The sequence below is a fragment of the Micromys minutus genome, assembly GCF_963924665.1.
Source record: "Micromys minutus genome assembly, chromosome: 22".
Classification (NCBI taxonomy): domain Eukaryota; kingdom Metazoa; phylum Chordata; class Mammalia; order Rodentia; family Muridae; genus Micromys; species Micromys minutus.
Genome location: NC_137957.1, coordinates 23,236,898 through 23,259,047, shown reverse-complemented (window position 1 = coordinate 23,259,047; position 22,150 = coordinate 23,236,898).

The following is a 22,150-nucleotide window of genomic DNA, read 5'->3' as shown; positions in this document are numbered from 1 at the left end:
CTCTAAAAAAAAATCTACTGCTTACTGAAGAATTGTAATTTAAACCTGATTATGTGTTATAGCTTCAGAGTTTAGCACTAATAGGTAAATCAACAACTTTACTAAAACAAACAAAGATGCTGGTTGGTTTAGAATCAAGTTGAAATATTATGACAACGTATTTTCTTGAAAAAGACAATTTACACATCTAGAAGTAACTTTTATTTTGTGTATTAGTAAGAAAATTAGTCTCAACATGGCAAATCAATATTTATTAATCTCAATATGCAAACAAATAAATAAAACTGCATATAACATAATTCATAAAGAACATGTTTCTCAGACTCATTTTAGCTATATTGGGTACTAGAAGTGGGTTAATTTTTACTATAGAAATACAGAAGGCCCTAATCAGAACTTTATATTTCTTTTCCTAAATACAGCTTCATAGTCTACTAAATAATGTGCCCCTAATAGCATCTTAGGATTTCAGGTCCCACACACATTTCTACATCATAAAACAAGACAAAATGCACAAAAAGAAAAAGAGTAATCTTAGACTGAATCCGAGTCTTACCATTTAAACAATGTAGATCTCAGTATTGACCAACCCTGCCACACTCTGCAGCTTTTGATCATTTTCATTTTTCCCTTTATTGTTCCATTTAAGTGTCATGTAAACCAACTTCTATAATCATGAGACATCTCTCAATAGGTACTATTTGTGACAAACTTTCCTACTAACTAAGAAAAAATTTTAAAGTCACAAAATGTGTCATTTTCCTTTGTCTTCACAAACATCAGCAGTAAAGACAGTGGTGGATTAAGCTAGGAACAGAAATCAGCATTATAAACTGGCATAGGAGGTAGGGTTAGGAACATTCACAGAAAATTGTCAAGTACTAACTAAAGTAACTAGAATGTAGTCAGCAGTGTATCATAACTGCAAGCACATCAGATACTGATGAATTAATACGAATCATGTAACTAATTATTGAATCAGAACATATTGATATGCATCCTAACTATAAACATACCAGATATCAATGAATTAGTACGAACTGTATAACTAATACCATTAATATGCTATGCTGAAGATAAAATAAAATATGTGCTAGATGATTCAATCCAACAAAGGGAAAGTGTGAAAGCAGAGAAGGAAACAGGGCCTGATAGCTCAGCAGCATGGGGTCACCAGCCTACCTGACAAGACAAAGCTGCACAACAATAGAATGTTGGAAAACGCCTTGTGGTTATTTAAGGAAAGCAAATACCAGTTGGAAGACAAAAGACACAGATAATGAGTGTAGGGTCTGGCATCTCCACTGTGTGTCCTGGGTTGCCAATGAACTCATGTTGCTCCCTTATTTCAAGTACGGAAGTGAGTTATGCTGACAACGTGAGCTGGGATAATACAAAAAGGCTTCTTTCTGAATTTTTGGAGAAAAGAGGGGCATTAAAGGGATTTGATGAACTTGACGGAGAACGTGGCTTGCTTGCAAAGGGATTTAGAAGCTGCAGGCAATATCATAACTCATTCTGGCGGATTTAACAGCAGAGGGTCTGAACTACATACTGTTGAGAAAATTTTTAAAAAGGAAGTGATTAGGTTGGCCAAGATCATGCAGCTAATTAATCACGGAGGCTGCATCCTATTGCTAATGCTCTCACTTTCTATATCCCAGTCATTTGAAATTTAGCATCAGGAATGTCAAAAGTGAGTTTCAAGGGAAACCGAAATTTTCTTTCAATGTGTGCAGAAATACCAGGAGGATACAAGTGGAAAGTGTGCTTAACTTTCATCATAATGACCCTTTTTGTTAAAGCATATGTACATGTAACACAAGATGCTACATGCATATTTAAGGTGTGATAGATAACGTTGTATCACAGGAAAGACCACTCCTGTCAGAAGACAGCAACAGTGGAGATAGTATAGGATCTGCAGTCCCACCAAGTCCAGTGAATCTATTCACCATGCTAGCCCCACATTTCACCAAGTAGCCACTTTGCCTAGCAGACTGTAAGTGGAAGACATGCTGTGTTTGAGCATGAGTGTGTATGTTCTCACCACACTCTTCTCTCCATCTGTCAGGGTTGTCTACATGCTGCACTTAAAGATTGTTCTTCATCTTGGGTCTCAGGATAAGAATCGTGAAGGAGATATTCAAATAGTGTTCAACAGTTTAAGTTTTTACTTGCTGTGTTATTTCTTCAGGTATAAAAAAAAAATGTGGAGCTGGAAACAAAGTTCAAGCATGAGGAGTATGCCCTGTTCATACAGGAGACCTGAGTCAGTTCCCAGTACCCCACACAGACGGCTAACAGTTGCCTGTAACTTCAGCTCCAAGGGATTCAACATGCTCATCTGGATTCCACAACACCTACTATTATGTGTACACATGCGCACACACACACACACACACACACACACACACACACAATTAAAATAAGATAAAGCAGAGGCAGAAGAAATGGAACAGTAATTAAGAGTTCTTGCTGCTCTTGCCCTGAAGCCAAACTTGATTCCTAGCACCCAGGTCCAGTGTCCTGAAACCTCTCACTCCAGCCCCAGAGGATCCAAAGCTGTTTCTATTCTTAGCATGAGTGAGTGCGTACATGTAAATCAACCTCTCTCTGTGTCCTTTCATCTCTGTCTCTCCTTCCATTTCTGTCTGTCTCTCTGTGTCTCTGTCACTTTGTCTGTCTGTTTCTTTCTCCCTCTCTCCCTCATTTACCTTTCTTTCCCTGTGTCTCCCTCACACACACACAAATATCAAATCGTTTTAAAAGGGATAAAAATAAAATAAATGTTACAAAAAAATAACTGAAAGTAAAAAGTTGAATAATTAAAAAATCTGAAGGTATTTTTCTCTTTTGGTGAAAGAAATAAAATTCTATGTTGAGGGTATATTAAAGTAGGTTTTCGTTTCGCATTGAATAACTAAGAATTTTAAGGAATAAAATTTATCTACTATATAGCTTTTTAATGACAAGTACTTGTTAAACAAATATCTCAACTCAAATCTGCTAACTACATCTAGATAGTAAACATCTCTAGATAATAATATATGACTAGATAATTATATGACTCAAGGACTTACAAAGTACATATGCATTATAAGATCTGTTTGCAAACAAGAAAATGAGAATAGTTCAGAATTTCATTTTAAACCATCTTTGGAGAACTTAATCTAACAAGAAACATAACTCAGAATATTTATAGTGTCTGAGGCCTTAAATGAATAGTTATAGATATTTCTTTTTTATATTATATACCAGAGTTAAAAACTACAAAACTCCTAAAGTGTTTTATCTAATAGCAATGAATTATTTATAGGTTTAGCTAAATACAATGTAGGCATTTACAAGTACTTCCTTAATCCACAAACTCAATGCAATGCATAGGAAAGCATTCTGGATATAATGTAAAAATTATGCTCCTGAAAGGTAGGAAAAATGTGAAATACTTAAAAAATGAAATGTATTTGACCATTATGGAAGCATAAATGATATAATATACAAGATCCATTTGAGCCAAGATTTTGAAGTCAATTGGTTCATCTGGTTTATGACTTTTTAACACAATGATTTAACTATTCTCAGGACTGTTGTGCAGTGTTCTCTGAGCATCTTCTCCCCTGTCCTATTTTCACTTCTCATGGATACACTTCAATCCCCACACACATCTTCATGTTCTTTAAAAAGAAACCAGTAAAGAGACACAGGCATCATGCCATCCATAGGTCTAGAATACAGTCAACCTACAGGGGCCACACCCTCAAAGAAACCTGCCTTCCCCTCCACTAAAAGCCACAAACACCTTTGTGCTCAGGCATGAGGTTAATGAAAGCCTTCAGGAGGTCTGCAAGAATGTTGATGGGCTTGATGTTGGGCTCCTGCCCCACAAACTACCACTCCAAAGAGTTCATGAGTGTAGTGGCCTTACATCATGATAAAACAGTTTTCCTCCGGCCCCTCTGTATTCTGGCACTTACAATCTTTGTGCCTCTTCCTACAGGGATTTTCAACATTTTCATGTTTTATATCCAGCAGCCTTTGTCTCTAATCATTTTGACAACAACAGTAGACTCTAATACATTTAAAGCTTGACTATCTTTGTTCAAACTGTTTTCACATAGACCTCTGTTACTTTGTTACTAGATGTATATTGTACTAGCTTTATAAGGAGAAGGTAATGGTCAGTGTCATTAGTGTCTTCATACACACACACACACACACACACACACACACACATATATATATATATATATATATATATAAATATACACACACACACATATATATATACACGTATACGTATATGTATACGTATACATATACATATACATATATAGTGTCATATTATAGCCCAAGAAATCTGTTTTTTTATAAAACCTATACTAATTTTCAATCTAGACTTTTTATATACTCCTTATTATAAGACAATATCTTTACCTGTAAATGTAATTTCAAATGCTTCCTTGTTTGACCTTAAGCTCCTATTCCCTATCAGTTCCAAAAAGAATAAAATAATGCCAACCAATTACAGTAGGTGTTTTTGTCCCTCTTCTATCCCACAGTTACAGCTGGGAGAAAGTATTGGGGAAACAAAATATCCCTGACCTCTATTAAAGACACGAATATCACTTGCTTGTAAGCTGTTATCTAGAAATAAGGTCTCATTCTATAGTCCAAGCCGGCCTTCAATATATGATCTCCTATCCCAGCCACCTGAGTATAGGATTAGAGGTATGCACTGGCACAGGCAACTCTATTTACTTCCCTTCTTTTTGTGAAGACCTCTATTAGGTAAGTATAAACTAGAAAGTTTTAATAATAATAGCAGACAGTTTTTAAAAGCACTCCCTTTTGAAAATAAAACACTAAATATCACATTAAAAATATAAAACAGAAAAAAAAAAAAAGCTTCACCTAATGAGATGTCTCAGCTAGTAAAAGTGCTTGCTGCAAAGCCTGATAACCTGAATTTGGTATTCAGGATCCACATGGTGGTATAAGAAAAAAAAAAAACAAAGAAAAAAACAAAAAACAAAAAAAAAAAAACAAAAACAAAAACAAAAAAAAAAACTTCAGGTGTCCTCCAATTTGAATATGTGGATTGTCATAGGTGTCAAAATGAATAAATGCAAAAAAAAAAAAAAAGTTTACTGCTTGACTTTGTGTCAACTTGACTCAAGCTGCAGTTATCACAGAGAAAGGAGCCTCAGTTGAGGAAATGCCTCCATGAGATCCAGCTGGAAGGCATTTTCTCAACTAGTGATCAAGGAGGAAGGCCCAGCCCATTGTGGGTGGTGCCATCCCTGGGCTGGTAGACCTGGGTTCTATAAGAAAGCAAGCTGAGCAAGCCAGGGGAAGCGAGCCAGTAAGTAACATCCCTCCATGGCCTCTGCATCAGCTCCTGCTTCCTGACCTGCTTGAGTTCCAGTCCTGACTTCCTTTGTTAATGAACAGCAGTGTGAACACTGTAAGCTGAACAAACCCTTTCCTCCCCAACTTGCTTCGTAGTCATGATATTTGTTCAGGAACAGAAACCGTGACTAAAACAAGAGTAACTTAAAGTTCTATAAATACTTGGATAGTAAGAGTCTTTGACTATGAAGAGGGAATATTAATTATTTAATGTTCTTTTAATTCACAAAATATCATCCTATAACACTGAAAAGCCAACCCAGTATCACACTCAAGCTTTGGTTGCTGATTTCCTATTATCCTAATAATTTTATGTGACTGTGTCTTTTAGCAAGCACTGACTCTGCTCCGAGGTTTAATATAAAAAATAGGGGAAACATAACAGTACCATAAAAACACAACTCTGGCATCACCTCAGTCCTAAGGCAGAGGAAAGAAACCTCCAAAATCACTCGTCTCATCAGAAATTCAGGCAAAGTTTCACATAAGCAGCTAAAGCATCAGAAGCAAAGCCAAAAGGAACATTAAGATTTTCCTAGGATTTTCTTAAAGTCGCAGTGATACTTGTCAACAGGGTTGCAATCCTGCTTGGTTAGTAACAGCAAGAAACATGAAATTGTGATTAAGAGGCCTCTCGGCAGATGTCCAAGTTCTAGTGGGTGAAGATGAGAAGCTCAATTAAATTTAAGGGCTGGGCTGTACAGAGAGAGCACTACTGTCCTGTGTTGAGAGAATGGAAGAGAAAGACTTCATCTTCACCAGGGTAATCTAGTAGGGAAAACATTCAGAGTACAGATGACAGCTCAGACAGCTGTCATAAGAATTTGATTGTGTGGTCATTTATAGATTTATGTTAAGGCGATACATGATTGGATGGGAGAGAGATGGGTGGGGAAAGGTCGAGGAGCAGAAGTGGAGGCAGGAGGCAGAAGGGAGATTCCAGAGGGAATCAAGATGGAGCTTGAGAAGGAGGATCTAGATCCAAGTGGCCATAATTGGCGATAGGTAGATATGAATATGTTAAGGGTTTCTGAGGGTCATTTTATCTCATATAGAAGGGCAGTTGCATCTTTGCCATTGGATATAAGCTTATTGTATAGAGGGTTTTGGGATTGAGAATTTAATATATAAACCTGCTTGAAAAGCTATCAGGATTTGGAGTAATGTTTGTACCAGGCGATGGAGTAGAGAAACGTGCCAGGGGCAGTCGTATCCACCCAGGACAGAAGCAACAGGGTGGGCAGAGTGAACCGCCTGGGAAGGGAATCACATGGCAGAGTCCATGCGCTCAGCTAGAGTGTTGTCTACAGTGTGAGACTGTGGCTGGGGGGGGGGGTGAAAAAAGGTTAAGTTATCTTTTTTATATTTACTACAACAGTCATTCTTTCTACAACTGAGCATACAAAGGCAATAAAGCCCATGAGTAACTCAGTTAATAACCTTCAAATTTATTCCAAGTGACTAGATCATAGCAACCCCATTCTGTGTCTTGACTGTCAGAGAGGAAGTGGAAGCAAATGGTCACAATAGGACATGTGAGGAGATGAGGGTGGAAGAGAGGCATGTCTATGTGAAATGAGGGATGGTTACAATCTCATTGAAGAACCTCATGAAGACAGTTACAGGTAAGTTCATGAAAACCCTAACGAGCCATTTTAAATAATCTGTTCCTCCTGAATCAAGCTCAGAGATACCAGGTTGCATTTTTCCTGTGTCACGATTCAAAGTAACCTTTGATTATAAGGCATTTGGTGGCATTAAAATTGGGAAATGACTAAGATAAAGAAACTTAAATTTGTTCATCAACACAGGGGAAGCCAACATGTATCATTAGGGGAAGTTTTCTTTCGGTACTTTAGCTTATGATTTCAATGAGTAATAATTATCCTCATCACTGATACAACTTCACTGGGCATGAACTTTTTATATACTGTGTGTTGCTGCTTGGCTATTTGCTAAAAGTGCTGGACAACAGCAGAGAGAGTAGCTCCCTTCCTACTAAACGGTGTCAAAGCATTAAAAGGGGCCTCTAACACTTCATTCTGAATGCTATCACCATTCTCCATATGATCTAAGCAGTAAAACCTTCAGCAGATGCAGACCTAGGAACTCTCTTCCAAAAGGGTGTTAGAGAAGAAACACATGTGAAGCCGTTTTTGGATGTAGAGAGGAAATTTGCTTTCCACTCACATTAAGCTCAGCGATTGCTACTGCTCCACTGCTGGATGGCTTATCTACTATAAAAGGGAGTGATTTGGAGAGTGTATTCGAAGGAAAATTTACTGTGAAGGCTTTGTCGTAAACTTCGGTCAAAAGTCAATGTTATGAGGTGCCAGGGAATGTGCGATGCAGTTCACTCGGGAGAATGATATGTAGTTCTCTCTAAAGCTTGGGTTGTAGGCACTCAATAAATATGAAGGCATGGGTTGATCTGACAGTTAGAAGTTGTCAGAGGGTTATTTATTTATTTATTTATTTATTTATTTATTTAATGCCTGTTTTAAATATTTCTTCCCATAGCTCTTACAGAAGAAGGTTTGGACCTTTCCCAAAGTATGGATGCTCAAACTGCACTCTTAAATGACAGTAATGGTGAAAAATCCCCTGTCTTCAGGGCTACCCAGGATATAAATAATGTATTCTTCCAGATGTAAGAGATGACAATAAAGAGAAGGATGCTGGAGTTCCTTTGTCACTCACTGTGCTGGCCATTTGCCTTATCTAACCTTCTGACAGTTCTATAAATCAAGACTTAATACCTTTAAAACATTGAAGAAAAACCTTCAGTGAAGCTAACGATTTAGACAAATAAGAGGCAAAATTCAAGCCCACGTTTGAATACAGGTCTTCTTTACTACCTAGTCAGTTCCAAAGCAATGAAATACCCATCAAGTCCAAGGTCAATGTCTGTCCTGTCTTTGTCTGAATTCTATTAATGCTGAAACATCCTGGGTGCCCTTTTCTGATCTTACCTACACACTAAAAAAATTTACAAAGTGAAACTAAATAAATAAATACATAAGTAAATAAATCTTGCCTGGATGAATTCTAAAGTAAATCCAGCCCTGAGCTTGTGGGTACTGGCACTCTGAGGTAGTAGTTCTGCCCCTACAAGAGAAACACAAACATCCTGTCTACATATTCCCTTAGAAAATGTTCAGCAAACAGTTTACTTCCAAGCTTCCATGTCAAAATGGAGTATGTTTCATGTTTTACACCAAAGGCCAATTCTGAGCCAAGTTTAAATTAAGAACAAAAGTCACAGTAATGGCACATCAGTTGTGGGTTTGGCAATGGCAAGAAAAGATAGCCTCAAAGAAAACTCATACCTTTTATGGAAACCAAATATTGACCGCAGTTGGCACACAGAAAACTGCACGGACAAACAAAACTGCTGGAAAAACAAATCCAAATTACATAGGAATCTGACACCCATTCTTTACGGTGGAAAACCAGAGATAAAAATGAGTCATAATTTCATATTCTTGGAAAGGATAAATGCTCACCCATTTGGTAATATGGTTTAAAAATATTTCCCTGAAGATACCTAATATTTCCAATATTTTCTTACATAACAGACTAAGAATAACTTCAATGTGTTAATGTCACAGAAGAAATTATTATAAATTGAGTTGTGAGAGAATAAAAGGAGAAAACAAAACCTTCGATTGAATAACATGTTTTTGGCACTATGTAATTTAAGGACACTCAATCTATTCTTAGATTCAAAAATTATTTCTAGAAAATAAAAAAGTATGTCCATATCTATGTCTATTCCTGCAGGGATATTGAACTGCAGGAGAAAGGGCCACTGCACAGGTACCTTTGGGTCATCTTTCTGAAGCAGAAAAGTCCCAAAGAATTTCAATTTTGAGAGATCAAACTTATATATACTTTAATGCTCATCAACAATGAATTACCACGTGCTTATTGGCAGAACAAAGAATACGACGTTTGTTCAGAGAAGGATTTACTTGGTCTTTCTGAAATTACATAAAAGACTGCTTCATCCAGCTCCAAAAGGGAGTAAGAAAAAAAAAGAAAGTTTTCAGAATCATTTATAAAGATGTAGAAATCCACAGCATTCTCAGATCAGCCATCAGTGGACTGAAAATCTCTGCAACCCTGTCCATTCATGAAAATTTCAAAGTGGACCTACCATCACTTCCTGTGACCATCTTGTTCTGTGGCTTTTCAGTTAAGTGTTTCCAAGTTTTAATAAAACCAGCATATAATGTATGCTGACTTTCCCTTTGAAATGTTAATATTATACCCTGATGTGATATTATCCTACATGTCTTTACACATTAAAATTGTGAGAGCCCACTGTGTCTCTACATATTGCCCTGAGTTTCATGAAACATGTTTCCTATAGCACAGAAAGATAATAAATTCTGACAGCCCCAAGAAAGCCTATCTCATTGCTGAGACATGGGGATGTTTCTTCAGGCCTTCATATAATTTTCAATTAAATACTGTTTTGTAGAAAAAGGGAAACTGCTTCATTTAATCCACACCAAATGGAAGAATCCCCTTACAGAGCTACTCCTTACCACCTACTCCTCTGTTGCAGAAACATAAGGCTACTTTTTTTCATTTAAAGGACTTTAATTTAAAAGAAATGGATAAATGTACAGATTTTTAAAAAACATTTTTTGCGTAAAAACTATATGAATATATTTTTGTCAGTACTTGATTATTTTAAAGGTTTGATAGTGTGCATTTTAATCTTACTAGTTACAATGAGCATAAAGTACATGTAAAACAAAACATAACATGGAAATAATCAAAGTTTTCTTGGTATGTAAATATTAAACATAATGATTTTTAAATACCAAGAATTGCCACAAGGCTATATTCTTAGCTCTTGGGTTATTAATGATTTAAAGTCTAGGTGTACCCCACTCTGAGAGGGTGCTATACACTTACTTTTTTTTCTTAAAAGGACTGAGGCTTCCACTTTTTAGCCTATCCTTTTTTTCTTTTTCTTTTTTTTCTTTTTGTTCTTCCCTTCCTTCTTTTTCTTCTTCTTCTTCTTCTTCTTCTTCTTCTTCTTCTTCTTCTTCTTCTTCTTCTTCTTCTTCTTCTTCTTCTTCTTCTTCTTCTTCTTCTTCTTCTTCGTCTTCATCCTCCTCCTCCTCCTCCTCCTCCTCCTCCTCCTCCTCCTCCTCCTCCTCCTCCTCCTCTACCTCCTCCTCCTTCTTCTTCTGAGCTTCATATGGTCTGTGAGTTGTTTCTGGGGTGTTCAGAGCTTTCTGAGGCTATAATCCAATTATCAGTGACTGCATATTATGTCTGTTATTTTTTGACTGGGTTATCTCACTCAGGATTATATTCTCTAGATCCATCCATTTGACTAGGAATTTCGTAAACTCATTGTTTCTAGTAGCTGAGTAGTACTCCATTGTGTAAATGTACCACAATTTCTGTATCCATTCATCTACTGAAGGACATCTGGTTCATTCCAGCTTCTGGCTATTATAAATAAGTCTGCAATGAACATGGTGGAGCATGTGTCCTTATTATATGTTGGAGTATCTTTGGGGTATATGCGAAGTGGAATAACTGGGTCTTCAGGTAGTACTATGTCCAATTTTCTGAGGAACCAATAAGGCTACTTCTTGAAGATTTTTCTTCAAAGAAAGAACTCAATGACTAGAGAGATGTCTCAGTGATTAGAAGGCTTTGTCAGCCATACCAAAGAACCACAGGTAGATTTTAAATCACAGAGTGGAAGGAAGTACCATCAAGAATGTGCCATCCAAAGCATGTGTGTGAGAGAACACACAAGCACATGCATGCACATGCACACACACACACACACACAGACACACACAACCACACACACACACAACCACACACAGAGTAACAAGCTAAAATTAAATGAAAGCTTTCAGAACTAACTCAGGATCAGGACCATCGGTAATGCAAATGCTAAAAGAAGCCTCATCAGCCTCCTTTGGGCCCAAACATCTAACAAGCTCTTACTTAAAACAGATTTGGGCCCCTCAGATATGGCCATCCATCCCAGAGCACAGTGTACCCATGACTTTCTTTGATCCCTATTACATTTCTATCATGCCTACAGTTTTGATGTTTATTTTTAGCAACCACATCATATTTCTGGCTCATGTTAAATTTATAGTCATATTAACAGCCTCAACTCAACACCATTTGCTATCAAGCTGTGCCTCCATGATCCAAACATTGCTCACACTGACTTTTAAAAAAATAAGTATTTACATTTAAGTGTCACACTATTATCTTGATGGACCCTGTCTGCTTGCCATACTTCTGTGTCAGGTTCTTTCATGTGGCATATTAAAACTCTCATCATTTTATTACCCGAAATATATCTTTTATGCATTCATTTCAGTTTTACAAGTTCTTCAGAAGTATTCTTCTTGACAGATTCTCAGCAGAAACTTCAAGACCTGATCCTTGAATGTCCCTCATCAAAGTAAGCTGACTCAGGGAAGTGTTTAGTCCTCCCAATATGGTTATTTCCCCTGCCTGTTTATGCACTGACCAGTCATCACAGAAATATGGTCTAAGTAAGTTTACATTTCATTACAGCTCAGTTCTAAAATAACTCCCCTTTCTGCAGCTCTTCATAAACTCCTGGTGACAAATGATGATCTTTGTTTTTCAATGTCCCCTACCCACACCAAAGACCCATGCTATAGGTTGGTCACCAGTTTATACAGGGAATAGCTGAACATGTGAATTCACTAGGGGGATACTCTTGGATGAAGTATTGGAGTTGCACACATACTAGGAACATAACCTTGAGGCCAATAGGCCTCTTTCACCATGAACTCTTGTCCTCTGCTGGCCCAGAGAGCAAACGACCTTTGAAACAGTGAGACCAAATAAAATTTATCTCTAATTAAGTTGATTTTCTCAGGTATTTGTCATAGCAAAGGAAATGAAACTAAGACAGAATCCTCTCTGACTCACACAGTTATTTTTCCACATGAATGGATTCCAATGTGGATTTCTGTGCCATATTGATTTCCCCAGATGTATATAGCTGTTTACATTTGAAGTGTTAGCTGTGACATACAGAAATGCATAGTCAAACTAAAACCACAAGCCACTTAATACATGGGTGCTCTTACCTGTTGATTGGCTTTTATCGTTTTGTTTTACAGCAAGAACAATAGAATGTATCTTAGCAGATTGTAATTATATAGCATAATATTGTTAACTATGGTCACCTTGTCATACACTAGAGTTTTGAAACCTATCCATTCCAGGCTTTGCAAGATATAGTCACAATGCTGAATGCCTGGCCAAACTATCCACTCCAAACCATTATATCACCTTTTATTTCTTAGGAAAAACATTCTGTTATCTTAGAAATACACAATAATGTCAAAATGTATAACTCTAAAGTCTCACTAACATGGCTGCCTAGTCATGTCCTGGACAAGAACTATAGCAATAAACATGCCAATATGGAAGAGATAAAGAAGGATCAAGCCTAAACTAAGAACTACCGGCAACTAAAGAGAGGGAGCAAGGGAAAATAGTTGTCTCCAAGAAGAGTCCATTGGTTGCTTATACATTAGCAAATGGTCAGTGCTGCTACTCACATGTATGTGTGTGTGTGGGGTTGTGTGTCTGGGTCTGTTTATGTATATACATGTACATGTATGTCTGTATCCTATGCAAATATACTAACAAATATGTAACAATAACTAAAGAAATAGAATTCATGTACTTGAAAGAGAACGGTGTACTTGTCATACACGAGAATGTTTAGAGGGAGGAATGGGAAAGGGAAATGATGTAATTATGCTATGATCTCAAAAACTAAACCAAGAAAATTCATATATAAAAATATAGTAGGACCCTAGTGTCAAGGCACCAAACATTTTAAGAAAGCATTTTCAGAGCTGCTAAAGTATGATTGAGTCTGAAACCATCTATTTAACTTTTAGATATATTTCACTTTTAATAACAATTTAGACTCTGACATTTAGCAGAATGAAGAAGCAGAAGTAATAATCCTGGAAAAATGAGTCATTACTTCATCCTTCCAAAGCTGAAAGTGGCTACAATGTGGTATTCAAGAATCAAGCTCTCAGTTGGAGAGTATCACCACCCTGGGCTCTAGGCAGGCATCCTTCTCCGGTGTGTAGCTGCATTCTGTACCCACAGCCACTGAGACACTTTTTCATATTGTATGATTATCACCCACCCCATTTTTCTTTCCTCATCTCTTCTACAAACACACCAGCATTTATTTGAGAAGAGAGTATTTCTTAGACTTTCACAGTCTCCCAAAGTCCCAACACAATGTTGGTGATGTATATGCCCCTAGTATATATGGGCATCCATGCATATAAGGATATGTGGATGGTGATAAATGAGTAGACCTGGGTGGACTCTTTTATATCTCACTGAGCAACTGAGCTCATTTCTAAAAGGTTATCATTACTGTTTACAACTGAGATGGCTTTGTACAGGTTTCTAATGGAAACAGCATTTCTTGACAACCACCCATTTGCATGTAAATGTATTTACATATTATTTAAAACTGTTTCCAAGCTGTGAGAGTACAGTTGAATATCAGTGTTGTAGACTATATGATCCCACGACAATAAGAGATACTACCTACCTATCTGTCTGTCGATCTATCTATCTATCTATCTATCTATTTATCTATCTATCTATCTATCTACCTATCTATTTTTCTATCTATGTATCATCTATCTACCTACCTACCTATATATCTATCTACCTATATATCTACCTATATATCTACCTATATATCTATCATCTCTTATGTATCATCTACCTATCTATCTATCATCTATCTATCTATCTATCTATCTATCTATCTATCTATCTATCTATCTATCTATCTATCTAGCCATCCATCCATCCATCCATCCATCCATCCATCCATCCATCCATCTATCTATCTATCTATCTATCTATCATGCAAAGCAACGTTTTCCAACTCCCATTGTAGGTAGAATATATGGCATGATGCTATTTTCAACAAATGCAGGCAAAATCAGATGCCCTACTACTGAAAGTGTTATTATTCTCCTATTTTACAATGGAATCATGGGTTCTCTAACAGCTAGTTTACTAACACTCACTAATGGGTCTAAAGCCACAGACTTATGTTTAGCTCTTAAGCAATTCTCCACCTTCGGCATCTGTCTGAATTTTTAGTCTGAGTTTTTACTGTTGGATTTTCATGATCCCAGCTATTTGTCTGTGAAAAACCACCCTTTTCAGTTTTTACTGTTGTCCTCTTTATTTAAGAGTTAATTTTCTTTGTTCTCCTCTATAATGGACTTCTAGAAATCTTACAAGTCATATGAGTGACTCGAGCAACTGATTCCAGGACCTCACTATTGCTCAGCAAAACTTAATTCCATAGGGACAGGATTGCATTTTCAAGACAACTGACCCTGAACTTCCCTGCTATTATCACACATCATGGTGACCCTTCCATCCTTGAATACCTTCAGCTCCTGAAAAGGTGTTTAATGATAAGGATGCTGACTGACCCTCCTCCCACTTTATGTGAAGATGTAGTTGTTTTAATCTTCACAGATTATTTCAACAAGTTCCACTTTCTTTAAACAAAAACATACTTGATTTGTGCTATCAGACTCACTCATATCTTTGGCAACTGTCAACTGAATTTGGTCACCATCACTCTCTGACACCCATGTTCAGCTGGTTCTTGGTATTATTATGGTCAATGAATGTCATAGTCATGTTGTCTCAACCCAGAAGGATAAGGTTGGACAAACCATAGGTGTAACCAGAATGAATAAACCAAAACAGTAAGTGATCAAACTTCTTATTCTCCCATTTGCCTTCAAGAAAATAGGCACAACAAATTCAGTATTATGAAAGTGGTTCTGGTGAGAAATTGGGATTAGCCTGTATAATAAAACAATAAAATAATTCCACTAACTAGAAATATGCCTTCATTATTTTATAATGTCCTCTAATATAATAATAATAATTACAAACTTTAATGTTTAACTCAGTACTTCAGAGATAACTTTTATTATAGATCAATAGAAGAATGAACAACAGTAGTTAAAGGAAAGCTATAAAATATAATAGGAAAAACGCAAAGTTCAAGGAGATTCCTATAATCTTAATGAACGATATACTTTAATTAAATCTGGTAGACACAGACAGATCTCACAGTGTGTTTTATATAAGGATCAATAAATATTAAAAAAGCATAAAGCCAGAAAAACTCATCAATAAAACAAAAAAGATTAATTTCCTTTCTGTCTCATCTGGAAAAGTAAATTCCTAGGTAAATACTAAGTTGCAAGTACAATATTGAAGAGAAAAAAGTATCCGATGTTTTTATTAAAAATAGGTTTTTTTTACACAATACTTTCTAAGTATGGCTTTCTATCCCCCAACTCTTCCCAGACCCCTCCACACTTCTCCGTCTTCCCAAATGAACACCATTTCTTGTTCTCTCTCAGAAAACAAACAGAAAAACAAATAAAAGAAAGAAAAGAATAATAAAATAAGATATTATAAAAACAAAAAAGCTCAGTAAGACAAAATAAAGAAACAACAACAAATATAAACCAAAGAGCCAAAGAAAAAGTACTATAAATGTGTGGGATGCTGAGATACACACATTGGTAAACACAGAAAATACCTAGAAACCCAAACCTGGAAAACATATTTCATCAAAATATCTATAGGGTTAAAATTAGAAAAATATTCCACACACAGTTCACTAAAATTTTTAAATTATTAATAGCCATTACATTTATAGCCAGCCCATTTTAATTCATAAATGAAGTTATAAAAAGATGTTATTAGTAATGCAAAAAATATTTGCTAAGCAAATATTTGCATACTCTGAGTAACTGAGAAGTCAAAAGTTAGACTCTGGGATAAGAAAATTGTGGCATTGGAATTCTAGTAGTGAGAAAATAATAAAAATATTTTTATAAAAAACATTAATAAAACTAAAATAAACCCCTCAATTTTGAGAGCAACACATGGAAACTTAATGTGCTCGGATCACTGAAGGATGCATATTAGATATAATTACTTCTTGGCACAACTCATCCACAAGGCCTCCTTCTAATTCTTCACCCAGGGAAGCCTGCTCTTTTCCAGAACTATCCCAAATGTTTTGATCTTTGGGAACTATTAAAAGGCTCTAAACTTTCCACATATCTTCTTACAAAATGGTCACAAGAATTAATTCAGTACCATAGTATGGATCCTAGGTAGAATGGAATTTACTGATATGAACAAATAAAAAAAATCTGAAAACATAGAAATGTACTGCCCACTATAGTTTCTTTTTTGCTAATGCACTTATATTTATGTATCTATTGATTTATTAATTTATTTACTTTACATTATGATCATGCCCCCTGGCCCTATCTTTCCTCTACTCCCAATCCCACCCTTACAAATCCCTCCCCCATTAATCCCTCCCCAGTTCCCCTTGGGTACCACCCCACCCTCGGACATCTAGTCACAGCAGGCCTAAACACATCATTTGTATAAAGAAAGGCTACTGTTTTCTTTGAGGTAATTTTATAACCATCCACTTTGCTGAAGTTGTTTATCAGTTGTAGGGATTCTCTAGCAAAATTTTGAGAACTGTTTATATATAAATCATATCATCTGGAAATAGTGATACTTTGCCACCTTCCTTTCCAATCTCTAGCCCCTGTTCTCCTTTTTTGATAGCTAGAACTTCAAGTACTATATTGAATAGACAGGGGAGGTAGTGGGCAGCCTTGTCATTTCCATCATTTTAGTGGGGTTACTTTAAATTTCTCTCTATTTAATTTGATGCTGGTTACTGCCTTGTATATATTGCTTTTATTATGTCTAGGTATGTACCAAGTACACCTGATCTCTCCAAGCCTTTTAACATAAGAGGTGCCAAATTTTGTTAGTTTTTTCAGCGTCTAATGAGATGATCATGTGATATATTTTTTTGTGCTTTCTCCTCAAAGAGGTTCATGTTGTCCTTACCCAAGACTCTTATCTGTGCTATTTATCATCTTATCCATTTCTAGATTGCTATTTTACACATTTGCAAAAGTATGTTGACTGTCTACACAGAACTTTTAAATACTATTAATGCTGCTTAAAAATAGAATGGCAGCACATTTGTTAAAGCATGTATCCGTGTTAAAATTATCACCACATTGCTTGTGTGTTCATGCCCACAGCAGTGTAACGATGTGAATATGTAATAATACATGTAAAAACTCCATCAGCTGTAGTAACTGAAAGCAGCTTGTCTTAGGTTCCACTTACAACATTTCAATCACAGAGTTAAAATAAATTGAAACTTTTCTATTTATTATACTACTAAAGGAATAGAGAAAACTATTTGTGATAATATATGTGGAAAAATTCATATGAAATAAAAGCTTTCTATGTTCTTTAAAGCATTACGGACATTCTTCCAATCCATACAAATGATTGTTCAACCACACTTTATCAATCCTGTTATAATTTTCTCTTAAGAAATTATAATGCAAAACTTACACCATGAATTATAGAAAATAATATATTTGGTTTTTATATTTTAATACTTAAAGCTTCTGAATGAGTAGCATTCTCTTTTTATAAGACAGTACATTATGGACCTGGACTGCCCATCACTGACATCATTGGGATTACTGTAACTTTCTGGAATCTGCTAAGCTGAGTAGAATGGTTGAGGTTCAAATACAATCTGTTTACTTCTCATAAACTTACTTTAACATCACTTTTAAAATTTGCTACTACAGAAAAAGCTGTGTTCTGGATGAACATAGTTTAAGTGGGAAAGATACACTTTTCACTAGGTGGTTTGAATTTTCTATTTCATCATTTTTTCCACAAAAAAAAAAAACCTGTTTTAGGGATCTGGAGTGATTTTTAACATACAGTGTTTAGTCAGTCAAACATGTTAATTTTGTTTTTACCCACTGTATAACCATTTTCTATGCTTACATATAAGAAGAGCTATCAATTTAAAAGCCATATTTCCTTCGTGAACATGCATAGTATCTACAGAGAGAGAGACTAGGTGTAAAAAGAAAATGATTAATGGTGTTCAAATGTAGACAGAAGTCCCTTCAAGGAATACAATTGATGTATCTATCTGTCAGTCTGTTGTCTGTGTGTGTGTCTATCTATCCTCTATCTATCTATCTATCTATCTATCTATCTATCATCCATCCATCCATCCATCCATCCATCCATCTATCTACCTACCTACCTACCTACCTACCTATCATCTATTTTCCTCTATCAATCTATCACCTATCTATCATCTACCTCTCTATCATATATATTTCATTGCCAAGTTTCACAGGTGAAACCTGTTTAATTTTTACATCAAGCCTGCTGAACAATAAGCTCTCGTCCTCATACCACTTGAGATGTGTCAGTCTGTGTTTTCAATTTCATGGCCTCATCCTTGAAACAACAGTGCTGTGAGGTAGGCACTTTCACACAATTTTAGTTGATGAAAAGACTAATTATATGCTTCAAACCACATAAGTTTAATGATATACCTAGGATACTCTAAATTTAGTTTTAGAGGTCACAATTCTAACTCTATTTTGTTTATTCTCAATTCTTTTTCCCCCAGAGTAATTATTTCAAGCATAACGTGCCTTTGCAATAAATAGAAAATTTAGTATCATAGTTAAATATTATTTTTTTACTGATATATACATGCTTGTCTAATCACTGCTTGAATCTCAATATATATGTACGCTTGTTGGCTTTTATTGTGTCTCATTTTATTAATTATGATTGGTTCATTTTATCTTTGTATATAGGTCAGAGGACAATTGCAACAGTTAGTTCTCTACTTCCAAAATGTGGGCTCCAGGGATCAAACACCAGTAGTCAACATTGGTGTCTAGCTTTTTTTTTTTTGTTTGTTTGTTTGTTTTGTTTTTTGTTTGTTTTTTTTTTGTTTTCCCAATTGAATAATCTCATTGGCCCTAAAAAAAGAAACAATGTTAATAAAGAGTATGAAAATACCTAGTCACTCACTAAGTACCTACAAGTGTTCTGGGTCTCCTTTGTTCTTCTAATCTTAAAGGAACACGCAACTTTTCCTTCATTTTCCAAAAGAACTGAAACCCAAAGCAGAGACTGGACACTTTCATCCATCTAACTGATAATCCAAATCCTTTAGGCTTAAGAAGGGATGACAAGAAGAATTAAAGTGAGAACATATTTTAAAGCTCAAGGAAGACTTCTGATTACCAGTATAGGTTTTATTTTCAATTCAGAATAAAATTCAACTCAGCTTGGATGTGCATAATGAGTTATTAGTGCCAGACATACCAAAATAATATAGAGTAAAGGTGTCTCAAAAATCTGAACTAAAGAGCAGAAGGTGTTCTTGAAATATATTCTAATTTTAAAGAATAAATTATAACCTTAGAGGGAAAAGAATGAAGAGTTTTAAAAAAGAAAGTGGTTACAGAATTGATGAGAGGTAATGAAAATGTCACCAAAAATGATAAATAGAAAATACACTCTGGCACTATAGAAGCTTCTAGACTACATTCAGAGTCATCAGATCAATGCCTAGCACTGGAGAGACTTGTAACTCTAGAAAAACAGTAACCGTTGACATCATACATGATTTACAGCTAAGGGATAGCTACAAATCCTTCCTCCAAAGTATATAAAGTTTCCCCTTCAATTTCTCATGCTACCAACCATTTTTCTATCTGGAGATGACATATATAAATGCACTAGCAGGTTGCCATGCCACACAGACTCATTTCCTTGATAACATGCTCATCCTTAAGTTCCCTAAATCTCACCTTGTCATCGGTGATTCTTGTTTGAGATTATAACAGCACAGAAGCTCCTGGACAATTCTGTAATCATGATCTATATCTACTAACCACACAGGTAGAAGGCATATACAAACATCCCAGGAGCCTTTTCAAAGTATGAATTCCTTCTTTACTGTAGAGATGGTAGAGAATGCAAAAGTACCAGGATGAATGGTTTTCATGTTACCCACGTAGATCCTACATACACGAAAGATATTTCTTGGTGTTTCTCCATAAGGGCAAATTTTCATCTGCACTCTGTATCTCTCTTCTTCCAAATATACATAGTCATCTGGCTACTACATCTTCTACTCACACATCCAACAAAACCTCAACCCAAATTAGAATGTCATGTGTCTCTTTTCCACATACCTTTCTTTCCTTACTCTCCTTCAAAATTACAATGAAAATTTAAACAATAGTTTTTGGGTTCAATAATTTTCTCCCCTTCGTTATTATACAGCTTTTGAACTGGCCATATCACATTTACATTTTTCAATGTGACCCATCTGCCTGCGCTGCCCAAGAGACTGCCATGATCATATTATTTATCTTTGGAAATCCATGAAGTGGAGCTGTCCACATTTTTAAGGGAAAAAAACCCACAAAATTAATCCTGTGCAATGCAAAGTAATTTTAAAACAATGAGCACATACTGCAAAAAAAAAAAATTTAAGAAAAATAGAACAGCATAAACCTGTTAGATACCAAATGCCAAATTCAATAGTCAAAGGCACAAATGCCTTTATATAGAATGACTCATGAATCTATATTTTACATTAACTACAACAGGTGTGATATTAATGTTCGCATAGTAGAATGGCCTAACTGGCATGTGTGAAATACATCTAAGACTCCCTGGAAAGGCAACATGAGAAGAAAGCCCCATGAATTTGCACAGAGGCAGAGAGATAAGGTATGGTGCTTTGAGATATGCTTCTTCTTAGCTAGCCCATTTACGCAAACAGAGCAAGATGAAGACCCCCACATAAAAGTAGTAAAAATATCAAAACCTGAGTTATAAATGTCTTAGACAGGGTTTCTGTTCTTGCACAAACATCATAATCAAGAAGCAAGTTGGGGAGGAAAGGGTTTATTTAGCTTACATTTACATATCGCTGTTCATCACCAGAGGAAGTCAGGACTGGAACTCAAGCAGGTCAGGAAGCAGGAGCTGATGCAGAGGCCATGGAGGGATGTTACTTACTGACTTCCCCTTGCTTACTCAACTTGCTTTCTTATAGAACCCAGGTCTACCAGCCCAGGGATGGCACTGCCCGAAATGGGCTGGGCCCTCCCTCCTGATCACTAGTTGAGAAAATGCCTTACAGCTGGATCTCATGGAGGCATTTCTCCAACTGAGGCTCCTTTCTCTGTCATAACTCCATCTTGTGTCAAGTTGACACAAAACCAGTCAGTATAATATACTGATCATATTTAAAGATATTAGCTGTGTATACTTGCACATATAGTTAATAACAGATATTAACTGCTGGGGTACTCACTATGAATCCATAAAAATAAAACTCACACAGCCTGATTATGGCTTCCTGGGTAGAGTTTCTACCTATTTAATATAAAGATGTATATATGCAAAGGTCTTTATTAAAATAAAAGAGAACTTGATCTGATCAATTACCTTCAAAATTAATGAATACTTAAAGAAATGACCTGTAATCTGTATGGTTAAAATGAGGTTATCTTGAATATTAAAACAAAGAATGAACAGTGCCAACGTAAATATTTCTTGAAGTCTTTCAAACGGTATTAAGGGTACATTGCAGAATGCTGTCAGCTGGATAGGTAACAAGCTCTGTATGTGATGTTTAGATTCTGTTTTGGGATTGAATATGAGAAACAAAGAAATATACAGACAAAGCTAACAACTCCTGTCAGTG